This window comes from Notamacropus eugenii, chromosome X (genome assembly GCF_028372415.1).
Source record: "Notamacropus eugenii isolate mMacEug1 chromosome X, mMacEug1.pri_v2, whole genome shotgun sequence".
NCBI lineage: Eukaryota > Metazoa > Chordata > Mammalia > Diprotodontia > Macropodidae > Notamacropus > Notamacropus eugenii.
In genome coordinates this window covers 79,230,306-79,242,931 of record NC_092879.1, presented here as the reverse complement: position 1 = coordinate 79,242,931, position 12,626 = coordinate 79,230,306, and the positions used below count along the sequence as shown (strand labels likewise).

General features: G+C 37.5%; 1 protein-coding gene and 1 pseudogene across 1 annotated transcript in view; one reads left to right on the top strand and one right to left on the bottom strand.

Annotated features, from left to right (window-relative positions):
* Window positions 1-12,626, bottom strand: part of LOC140515231 (connector enhancer of kinase suppressor of ras 2-like) — a 570,766-nt gene that overhangs the window by 507,031 nt on the left and 51,109 nt on the right. The gene's annotated exons all lie outside the window — the stretch shown is intronic.
* LOC140516109 (thioredoxin, mitochondrial pseudogene) lies at window positions 11,241-11,747 on the top strand (annotated as a pseudogene).

The following is a 12,626-nucleotide window of genomic DNA, read 5'->3' as shown; positions in this document are numbered from 1 at the left end:
AGAGGTTGGTGGAAGGGGCTTGAAGAGAGACAAAGTTTGAAATGGCCACTCTGAAGTTTGGGATAATGACTCAATTAAGGAGGAGAAGAATTATCTTGCTGAAATGAGGGCCCAAATGAATAGATTAACTTGTAGTGGACCCAATCAGTATATTTTCATGACTTTTTCTAGCTCCACTCAGCAGCATATGAACAGAAAAAAAAAGAGGTAGAGTGTGGGAGTAATTCAGGATTGGGAATTAGCAAAATATCATAGACAATAGGCCAACAGGACAAGGGATTTGGCAGGAGAAGAGAGTGTAAGATCATTCCCCAATTGATAAATGGTCAAAGGATATGATAGGCAATTTTCAAAGGAAGAAATTAAAGCTATCTATAGTCATAAGAAAAAATGCTCTAAATCACTATTGATTAGAGAGACGCAAATCAAAACAACTCTGTGGTACCACATCACACCTATCAGATTGGCTAACATGACAGAACAGGAAGATGATAAATGTTGGAAAAGATGTGGGAGAGTTGGAACACTAATTCATTGTTGGTAGAGTTGTGAGCTGATCCAACCATACTGGGGAGCAATTTGGAACTATGCCCAAAGGGCTACAAAAATGTGCATACCTTTTGACCTAGCAATATCGCTTCTAGGACTGTATCCCCAAGAGAACATAAAAATGGGAAAGGGTCCCACATGTACAAAAATATTTGTAGCAGCTCTCTTTGTGGTAGTCAAGAACTGGAAATCAAGGGGATGCCCATCAGTTGGGGAATGGCTGAACAAGTTGTGATATATGAATGTAATGGAGTACTATTGTGCTATAAGAAATGATGAACAGGAAGACTTCAGAGAGGCCTGGAAAGACTTGTATGACCTGATTTTGAGTTAAAGGAGCAGAACCAGGAGAACTTTGTACACAGCAACAACCACAGTGTGGGAGGAATTTTTCTGGTAGACTTAGTCCTTCACAGCAATTTAAGGACATAAAAAATTCCCAATGGACTTTTGAGGCAAAACACCTTCTATATCCAGAGAAAGAACTATAGGATTAGATCACAGAATGAAGCAGACTATTTTCTTTAAAAAAAAAAAAAAGAGAGAGAGAGAGACAGGGAGAGTGTAGGAAGTGAATTGGTTCACCTAGTACTTAAGGCAGGGAAGAGAGGGTAGTCAGTGAAGGGGTGATGACCTGAGATACAAATGAGAAGTGGAAGAATGGAGGGGGAGTGAGGATGAAGAAGTAGTGTAAGGGTCATAAGGCATAGGGAAAGAGGGAATGATAAAAGATTATAATTAAATAAAGGAACTTCAGAGTTTACACACATGGACAGTATAAGAGTTGTGGATGATGGCAAGAACAAGAGTGAGAGCAAGACCACTTCTAGAATAGAGGACTAAATAAAGGGAATTGAATAGATGGAGGAACTGGGAAGTTAGGGTATTTGAGGAAACATCAATATCTACATGGAAGTCTCATAACATGAGGGGAAGAGTTAGGAAGAAAAGGCTATAACAAATACTAACCTCATTGAGGAAGGAAGGAGAGTGATTTGGGAGTTGACAGATAACAGTCACCAGGTTATTCACTGGGTGATAAATTTGGATAGCATGAACCTCTATGGAAGAGAGGTCACTAAGTGACAGGTTACCATCTACTGCAGCACCTCCAGTAACAGGGAGCTCACTGCCATTTAACATGGCCCATGCCATTTCTGGTCATATCTAAAGATTATTGAGTTCTGCCTTATATAGAATCAGTTTTGCAAACATTCATAGCAACACTAGCAATATGTGTGCCTCAGGAATACCAGTGTATTCCTAATGTAATCTAAACTGAAGTCTGAGCTGCCTTTTTTCATTTTATCTCCTAATGTTACTTCTGAGTCTTAGACAAATTCTCCCATTGAAGAGTAACACGGAATGACAATTGTAAAACGTGTAATGCTGTAAGGCCACTTATGGTCTCATGCTCTCAAATCAAAATCATGAAATGAGTATAGGTTGATTTACAACTTCCCTTCCCTTATTCCAGACTGCCATACCCTTTCTTCTAAAACATAAGGAAATAAGTAGATTGCCCTTTTCTCTTAATTAAAGAATGTTATAGAGTTTGACATACATAGCATGATACAACCCTTCATATTCACTTCTTTGAAGTTTTTCTTCCATTTTCTCTTGGGATCCTACATTCTTTATGCCTCAGTGTCACTTGTTGTCAGGACCTTTATTTTTGTAAAGCACACTGTCCGTGCTATTGGCACAATATAACTTCATTCTGATCAGGCTTATCAATTTATCACCGTATCACTGATGTCAGATATCTTGGCCAGGTAGTGAATTATGCATATTATATAAAGACCTTCAGTTTGTACTCTCTCCTTTTAAGATCCTCAAAGTATTTTAAGTAATAAGGAAAATGGAATTAAAGGCCTGACTTAACAGCCAATAAAACAGTGGTCGTAGAACCTGGGTCAGTCATTGAATATTTCAAGGCACCATCTGACATTTTCATCTCAGTATCAAAAAAGGGTTAATGGTAAGCCATGTAGTATGCCAAGAGTGACAGGACTCACCTTGAATGAGGGTAACATCAGACCAACAGCAAGGAAAGAAAACACTGTGTGTAATCTGGGCTGCACTGTTCACTAACATCTCCACAATTAGATTATGAGATCACAGGGGCAGAAACAATGCCTTATCTTCCTCCATGGAATAACATCAGTGTTGAACATATAGTTACATGCTCAGTAAAGATTTATACAATTGACAGAACTGGGAAAATCTTCTTTCTCCCCATTGGCAAGCAGCCACTTGCACGATCCATAAACTCTTTAATAAATACAATTTTCTTTTTTCTATAAATCTAATAATTATCAACAAACAGAAACATTTCAACATACAAACACAAACATGAAATTGGTTTGTGTAAGAAATGGGCTAGACCAGTGGTGTCAAGTTCAAATGGAAACAGGGACCACTAAAACATACATAAGGATCCTTGTCAGCTGGACACAGATTTAAAAAAACACATATCAATATTATCTATGTCTTATTGTATTTTTACTTATTTTGTTAAGTATTTCCCAATTACTTTTTAATCTGGTTCAAGCTTCATTTGGGAGTGCTGCAAGCCATATGTGGCCTTTGGGCAGCAGATTTGACACCTCTGGACTAGAAACACAGAACAGTATATGCATTTTCATATATGTGTTGATTTATTTTACTAGACTTTAAATACTTAGAAGTAGGTTGGAAAGTAGTTATAGATCAGAATAAAAAGATCAATAAAACATTTTAAAAGCACTGAAGAAAAGAAAAATGCAGAAATGGACACAAATCAAGCAGTTTTGTTACTGCCTTTTAAAATTTAATGTCTATACACTTTCTGAAAAACCAATGAAATTCACTATAATTTTGTCAAATAGTCTTTTTTTTTAAGTTGGCAAGTTCCTAGATGCTTGGCACAGGTTAGGGGAGGAGATGATGTAATGGTCTTTCTGTAACAGGACATGATAAAGTGATAGCAGGCAAATGGTACTGAAACAAAAAGAAATGTTACTGGAAGGACAAGACTAAGATCCAGGTTGTTAAAATTAAAAACAATTAACATTGCCCAGAATAAAATCAATAGATCAAAATCCAGATGTTGAATAGTTTCCATAAATTGGGAAGCCATTGTCTTTGAGCCATCCTAAATTAAATCTCCTAAGGATATCTACATTATTTGCTGGAACTATGATGACTCACAGAAAGTGCTCCTTCCTAACCCTTCTTCAATTATAATAAAACTTTTCTTCTTTAAAGATCTCTACTGCTTTCATGACTTCTATAGTAATATGCATACATGAGTATACATACACACATATACATATACATTATATATATGTTTATATATATATATATTTAAAAACAACCTTCAGAGTCAAACAAGACAGACATCAAATCCAGCTGCCTTTGCAATTTGTACGTTAAAGAGGATTTCAGATAAAGAGGTTTCACCTAAGTACTGGATCATACCTGAGCCTAGGTATAGTTAGTATTGCAATGGATATTGTTGCCAACTATTTTTGGGCCACAGGGCCCCTGGGGAATAGCAGATGGGTATTTATGGAGCACTAGCTGTGTGCATGCCAAGAAGGCTGAGCACTGTGTAAGGAAACATGACAAAAGAAATAGAACCACAGAATATCACAGTTGGAAGGAAGTATATAGTCCAATTCATGCCTGAATAAGAATACTGTACAGAATAGCTGAGAAATGTCCATCTAGCCTTTGCTTGAAGACCTTCAGGGAGAAGAAGCAGACAGTGTCTGAGTACTTTCCACTTCTGGACAGCACTGTTTGTTAGGAAGCTTTTCCTTGAATCACACCTGAATTTATTTCCTTGCAATTGTCCACAGGGCTCATAATTCACTTGGAGTAACAGGCAATACAAAGTGAACAAGGTTTAAGAATATATTCAAAGCAAATAAATAAATATATCGACAGAAACAATGTAGCACAGAAATGCTGCAGTAATGAAGTCAAGTTTCTAATGAATACCCTCAAAGGAGCTAAGGAGATTTCTTGAAGGAACCAAATTTGGAATAAAGTTTTCAAAGACATAAAAGTCTCCCCAAAGTTCCTGCTATGAAAAAGGCCAAATTTTAGAGGACTATAAATTTAGATCTTTTTTCCCCATGATTACAAGAAGAATTCTTTGGGAAATCCAACCTTGATTGTCATGGGGATCAGGAAGTGGCAAAGGTGGGTGAAGGGGTTGATAGTAATGTTTTCCTTACTAGTAAGGCTAAGTTTATAGCCCAGAAAATGAGATGCAGCTCTAAATATTGAAGGATTCATCCAATCCTTAAACTGGCATGGAATAATTTCAGGAGTTATATAAAGCAAGCAGAGAGAGGGAGGATACAAGTCATAGACAGACAGCAGTGTGGAAAGACTGGCCAGTCTAAAAAGATGGGAAGTGAGCAGGGTAGCCTAAGTAGGCTGGAGAAGAAAGTAGTATTAGAAAAAGAAGATAGGTGGTGAAGTAGACAGAATGCTGGCCCTGGAGTCAGGAAGACTAGAGTTCAAATTTAACCTTAGACACTTAGGAGGTGTGTGACCCTGGGCAAGTCACTTAACCTCTGACTGCTTACGTTTCTTCAACTGTGAAATGGAGATAATAACAGCATCTACCTCACAAGGTTGGTGTGAAGATCAAATGAGACAATATTTGGAAAGTGCTTAGCACAATGCCTGGCAAATAGAAAGCACTTAGTAAATGCTTGCTCCTTTTCCCCTTCCCTAGTAGATCTAGGAATGCAGAGTTGGTTCAATATTAGGAAAACCATAAATACAACAGACCATATTAATAACAAGAACAATGAAAATCACATGATTCTATCAATAGAGAAAAGAGAAATTTTTGAAAAAATACAGCACCTTCATGTTAAAAATACTAGAAAGCATAAGAACAAGTGAATGTTTCCTTAATGTGGTGACAGATAGATAGATATAGATATAAAAATAAAACCAAGAGATAACGGAGAAGCACTAAAGGCCTTTCCAATAACATCAGGGGTAAAGTAAAGATGTCTACTGTCACTACTACTATTTGCTATAGTTCTAGAAATATACACATCATATGTAGCAAAAATAATTTGAGGGAATAAGTATAGAAAAAGAAACAAAATTATATGAGAGTTTATTTAGAGAACTTAGAGGTTCATCTAACAAAGTAATAGAAATAATTCACAAGCTCAAAAGAAGCATGAGGATTCATGATAAACACACAAATGGCATCAGTCTTTCTGTATATTACTAAGAAAACTCAGCAGAGATAGAAAAGAAATTCCATTGAAAATTAACATCTGGCAATCCGCTTACCAAGACATACGTAGGACTTATATGAATAGAACTACAAAGAACTCTTTACAGAAATTACAGAAGACATAGTTGTAGAGGAATTAGTGCCTTGTGGTTGGGTTATGCTACTATAATAAAAATGATAATACTAACTTAATTAATGTACATATTCAGCACTATAATAATTGAACTGCCAAAGGACCAATTCACAGAAGTAACAAAATTGTAATAAGATTTATATGGAGGTACAAAGGGCAAGAACCTCAAGGAAATAATGAAAAAAATGGGAAGAAAGGGGATTTAGCAGTAATAGACCTAAAACTTTACTATGAAAAAATAATCACCAAAACTATTTGACTATCTGATAACTTTTTTAAAAAGGAGTTAATCAGTGGGACAGATGAAATACATAAGACCTAAAAGCAACTGAACACAATAACCTAACAATACTTGTTAGTCATCTTTCAGTTTTACACTTAAGTCAGATATTAGAAAAGTAAGGTGTTTTCTCTGCTCTTTTGCTCTCCTTGTTGGGGCAATTAATTTACATTGCTTAAGTGTCCAGATGAAATATTTAGAGTTGGTGTCACGTCTGCTGTCCATTTTCCATTTCTGATTTCCAATAACATTTAAGTACTTCTGGGTTAAATCACTGTAATTGTATGTGTCATCTTTTTCTCATGATTCTTTTCTTCTTTATTATAAGTTCGAATCTTATCTCTGAGAATTCAATGGCCTCACTCTGCATAGACAGTTAACTCAGGGCTAGCTCCTGTATTAAAAAGAAATCTTTTCCTGTCAGCTAAAATGTAGTCAGTTTCATTTTGTGTGGTCTTATGAGTCAACCACCTACCAGTTCCTTTTATGATGCAAATCTCCTGTGCAATCTCTAACTCTTTAGCCTATCTCATTTCTTTCTCCTATGCTATGATTTCAGATAGACCTTTTCCCACCTTTGCACAGAAGTCACCCAGCATTAGCCTGTAAGTTGGAGAGTCTTAACAAGTTCCTCACAGTATTTCTCTACCACACCATCTACAGCAACCAATGCTGATGTGTGAGCTATATTTTCATGGTGATCTTTTTTTGGCAAATACTTATCATGAGTACTGCAATATATAATGATTAAATTATGTTTAAATGATTTAATAATAAATAAATAAAATGATTAAATAATGCTTCTTGTAGCTTTGGGGCATGCAATGAAACTCCCTCTGCCAACTCTTGTTCTTGGAATATTCGATAATCCATCCTTCCACTTAACTGCAACTTCTTTTCTTCTCCTCCTCTTCCTCCTCCTCCTTCTCCTTCTTCTTCTTCTTCTTGTTCTCCTTCACCTCCTTTTTCTTCTTTAATTTATAGCAAGAATGTCAAGAAAGCTGTGATTCATCTCCTCTAGAAGCATGTCGATTCATTGGTCACTAGAGAAGGTTCTTACATTTACATTTAGAATAATAATAGTCAAATTAAAGTTTATTGACTGTCTAAAAGTGGTGATTCTTAGCACTCTCTGCCCCCTTTTCCAGCACTACACTATCATCACTGCAGAAGCAGAAGAGGGTTGCATATGACAAAGAGACATTTTTTTCCCTTTACTTTAAGGGTTGCCAAGGCCAAAATAATTTTCATCACAAAGTGGCCAGTCTTAGAATTCTTAAATGCTCAAAACTGTGTGAGATGTTGTAGATGACATAATAGAAATAAAAGACACAATCTGATATTCAAAGAGCTCCATCAGGAATCTTATGGTCTTGCCTCAAAATCAATCAAAATATTCAGGTAACAAGTATTATTTGATAAATTCCTACTATGCTTACATTCCCAATTGCTAGTGTCTTAAAAGAGTTAAACCATTTCTAAAAAGTCAGCAATCAATGTTTGTTACACAAGGATGTTGAGATCATCAACTAGTATATATGTAAAAAGTTATTTACTCCTTGAAACAACCTTTCTTAAACCATGGTCAAGTTAGAAAGGAAGAGCTTTAGACTAGAACCCTAGTGATGTAACTAAATGAAATTTCATGTAATTGGCCTTTCCCTCAGACTAGCACTTAACTTCACTACAGAGTGCAATAAACACATAAAAATTTTTTGTTTCATCACTCAAGCACTAAAGGTTGAGGGAAGAAGCTATATTAATGGATGAGGCAGTTAGAGTAGTGGGAAGGTTAAGAAAGTGACTATGTTGAATGCTGAAATGCAGTGATTACCTCACTACAAGTATGCTGTGAATATCTCTTTGCTGACCCTTTCTCAACCATCCACTTTACCCAAGTGAAATTTTTCTAGGTTAGTTATTCTATGAAGTTCTAAAGAAAAATTTGTAAAGGATTTTGGGGCCCCCAAACTAAATGCTAAGTGTTGGTCTTATACTCTAAAACATTAAGCAGTATGCATTGAAGGGATCCAAAAGACCTCTTTACTAAATAGCTACTTACTCAAGCATGGTGCCTGATATTTCCAACATTGGTAGAACTGATCATTCATCAACACTTCACTAGATCCATAATCTCACTCATATGGGTATTCTGTTTACTGGTGCAGATCATAACAGAGAATTATAGATTTAGAGTTAGAAATCACTCAGTTCAACTCCCTCATTTTAAAGATGACAAAACTAAAGCATAGAGAGGTTAAATGACTTGCCTTCCCATCTTATTTGATTTTTGCTTATGTCTTTCAATAAAATCCATTATTAAGGATCTACCCAATGCAGAATGTAATACCCTTGGGCACAAATACTCTTCTTATGCTTCTAAAGTCTAGCACAGAGCCTGCTGGAACATGATTGCATTTAATTTTTATTGAATTGGACAAATTGGCTGGGATTAATTTATCTAAATAACCCACTACTGCCCACTATTAACTTCTGAAGTTCAAGACACAGAAAAGATCCACAGAAACATTGGTTAGTATGGACAATATAAAGTGTGAGCACTATCCAGGGCCTGGTAAGAGGATCTGGGCACCCAGGGAATAACATGAGAGTAGTGAGCTTCTCAGAGAATGAAAAAGGAGAGGAAGGGGACAAGAAAATTTATCCACTTGACAATATAGCTACAGCCTCTAGCACTTGGGTAGCTCATTTGTGGAGAATTTATAGGAGGACCTGGACAAGAACCTCACAGGGTGAGAAGCATCCTGCCTTAAAATTCTTTAAAAAATTCTTTAGAACTTCTTAGAAAAAAAATTACCTAGAAAAATTTCACTCGAGCAAAGTGGATAGTTGAGGAGAGGTTAGCAAAGGGATATTCACAGCATATTTGTAGAGAGGTAATCACTGTATTTCAGAATCCAACACTCTCACTTGCTTAACTTTCCTAGTACTCAGTAACTATCTCATCCATGAATGTAATATCTTCCCTCAACCTGTAGTGAAGTGCCACTGTGAGGGCAAGGCCAACTACTTAAAATTTCTTTAGTTATACCACCAATGAAAGGCCTTCTCTGCATCTATGAGAATAGTCAAAGTAACAAAATCACAATTGAACAAGTTGGAGCTGATACTTAGGGTACTTTCCATACCTAGATGCATTACTGAGATACTCTTTTGTTAACAAGCTGTTTCTTGAAGATACTTTTTGCCATCAAAAAGAAGATTCATAGGATTGAGTATTTAGAGTTGAAGAGGTCTGAGAGGTTATCTAGTCCAAACTCCTCATTTCATATATGAGGAAATTGGGCAAAGAGGATTAAATGACTTGCCCAAAGTCACACATATAAGATCTAGGAATCAAACTCAGATGCCATAGCTCTAAATTCAGTACTCTTTTCACCAAACTACTAAGGGCTACAACTTGGAAGTGCTCAGAAATGTATGTCAAAATTATAATTGATAGGATCTGAAGCTATTCTGCTCCTGTTTGACAGCGAATGGCCAGATTACTCTGGACTCTAAAAGAACAGTACTTGTACCCCCTCACATCTATCAGATTGGCTAATAAGACAGAAAAGGAAAATAATAAATGTTGGAGGGGATGTGGAAAAATTGGATTGGGACAATAATGCATTGTTGGTGGAGTTGTGAACTGATCCAACCATTCTGGAGAGCAATTTGGAACTATGCCCAAAGGGCTATTAAACTGTGAATATCCTTTGACCCAGCAAAAGCATTACTAGATTTGGATCCCAAAGACATAAAAATGAGGGAGAGGATCAATTTGTACAAAAATATTTATAGTAGCTCTTTTTGTGGTGGCAAAGAATTGGAAATTGAGGAGATGTCCATCATTTGGGGAATGGCTGAAGAAGTTGTGGTATATAATTATAATGGAATACTATACTGTGCTTTAAGAAATGATGAGCAGGCTGATTTCAGAAAAACCTGGTAAGACTTACATGAACTGGTGCAGAATGAAGTGAACAGAACCAGGGAACATTGTACACAGTAACAGCAACACTAGCAATACTGTATGGTGATCCCCTGTGAGTGACTTAGCTCTTCTCAGCAATATGATGATCCAACACAATTTCAAATGACTCATGAGGAAAAATACTATCCACCTGCAGAGAAAGAACTGATAGAATTTGAATGCAGATGGAAGCATACTATTTTTCACTTTCTATATTTTTTTCATGTTTTCCCCCCTTTGGTTCTGTCTTCTTTCATAACATGACTAATATGACAATATATTTTGCATGATTGAATATGTATAACCTATAAGCTATTGCTTACTGTCTCAGAGATGGGGGAGGGAGGCAGAAAATGTGGAATTCAATTTTTTTTTCTAAAAATGAATTTTAGGGAGAAAAATAATTATTTTAAGGAAAGAGCAATGTGTGGCCTCCACTGGGACTTGGACATAAAAAAAAACATTCTCACTACAGAGGACAATGGGAAAGTCATTATTTTCATGGAAGTATTTTCTGAACTTTTTATTCCTTTGGTACCTCCAATCCAAGGGTAAGTCATGAAAAAGTGCATAGACTGGAGGTATTTAATGGACGTAGAGCCCAGAATTGTACTCTGCCCATTATCTTGTCACCCATTCTTTTGTCTATAGCCACAGACACACCCTAACAATGTGAAAACTATTTCTAAACATGTCCAAATAGGTGGTTGGTAAGCAAACTAAAAAATAACATGGCCCTGTGGTTCAGCTCCTGGAGTGAGGCCGTTGGTCCTTTGACTGCGGAGGCAGAGGCAGAGGGGGCAGGAGAATTGTGAAGAGGCTTGCTCAAGAATGGGGACCTTGGCAACGCCTAGTGTTTTGCCCTCCAATTCAGAATACTGAGAATGCGCATCTGGAAGCAGGTATCATTTCTCGGGAGGCTGAGGTAGGAGAAAGACAACGAGGGAGAAGAAGGCAAACAGCCAAGCAGGGCTTAGTGTCCAAGTCCTTCTCCAGACTCACTGACTCCTCCTCAAGCCCTTAAAGCTAACTCAAACCCAGGTTAATGGCTCAGCGCCTGATCTTAAGCAGGTCCTTGGCCTTGTTCCTGGCCAGGAAGATGCCTATGAGCCTTTGGGCTCCCCCTAGTGCTGGGGTCCTACAGGCTACTACTACCCGCAAGAGCAGTGGTGGTACTGTGGTAGCAAACCTCGCCTGGCTCTTATATGGTACCCGCATTCGTAAGATTACATTCCACATCCGGGATGGGCTGGATTTTGAAGAAAGGGTCCTCAACAGCAACAAACCAGTGGTGGTAGATTTCTATGCCTTGTGGTGCTGCCCCTGCAAGATCCTAGGACCCTGGTTGGAGAAGATGGTAGCTGGGCAGGAGGACAAAGTAGTGATGGCTAAGGTTGACATTGATGAAAACACTGACATCGCCATTGCCTTTGAAGTGTTTGTAGTGCCAACAGTGCTAGCCATCAAGAACGGGGAAGTGGTGGACAAGTTTGTGGGGATCAAGGATGAAGAACAGCTTGAGGCCTTCCTGAAGAAGCTGATCAGCTGCTGACCAGGGAAGAGCACAGATTGCCTTTCTTTATTCTCGGGGCCCTGATGCTTTTTAGGGGTATGGATCACAGCTATCTAAGCCCCTCTTGGTCATTCACTGGTTTCATCCTCAATCATGGGAACTTCCTTAAGGAAAGGGTACTAATATTCTTTGGTTCACTTTGTCCCCCTCTGACTCCTAAATTTTCTTCCCCATGACCATCACCAATCCCACCTTAATCTAGGAACTGTAGAGTTGATGGCTCTTACGTAGTTTTTGGAGAGCACCTCGCCTTCATGACCTTGTTCAATAGAAGACCACTCTGTTAGAGCTGTAAGAACTTTTGTCTTTGTCTTCTGGTGGGTTTCTGAGTTAAAGAAATAAGGCAGACTTCTGTGTCTAGTTGAGGTGTTCTCCCCTATTCACATTATGCATTATTTAAAAGAATGCAACACTTACTTCTCTTGGTTTTTTTAGGTCTGACTAAAAAATTTTACTCAACACTTCCAAACTCTTGCAAAGAAAAACACACCCTAAGCCTTCACACTAAAATTCCCTTGTGACGATCAGAACCATCTCTAGAAGACACCTTTTTCCATCTTTCCTCTTTCTTTCCAACTACAATGACATAACAGCAAGACCTGGAAGAGGGAAAGAATTCCATCAAGCCCTATAAGAGGAAAGAGCCCTGAAGAGTCACCTTACTTTAATCCTTGGCTGGTCCTAAAGGTTTAACAGCAGGAGGCTTAAATGGGCACATGGAACACTCGTGTGATACATTATTTTTAAAAATTAATAAAATGTAAATTTAAATTAGTTCAATGAGTAAGCCAATAATCTGATCAGAAATGTGTCAGCTTATTTTACAGTAAGAAGTCTTGAGATTTAGAAAAGAATTTC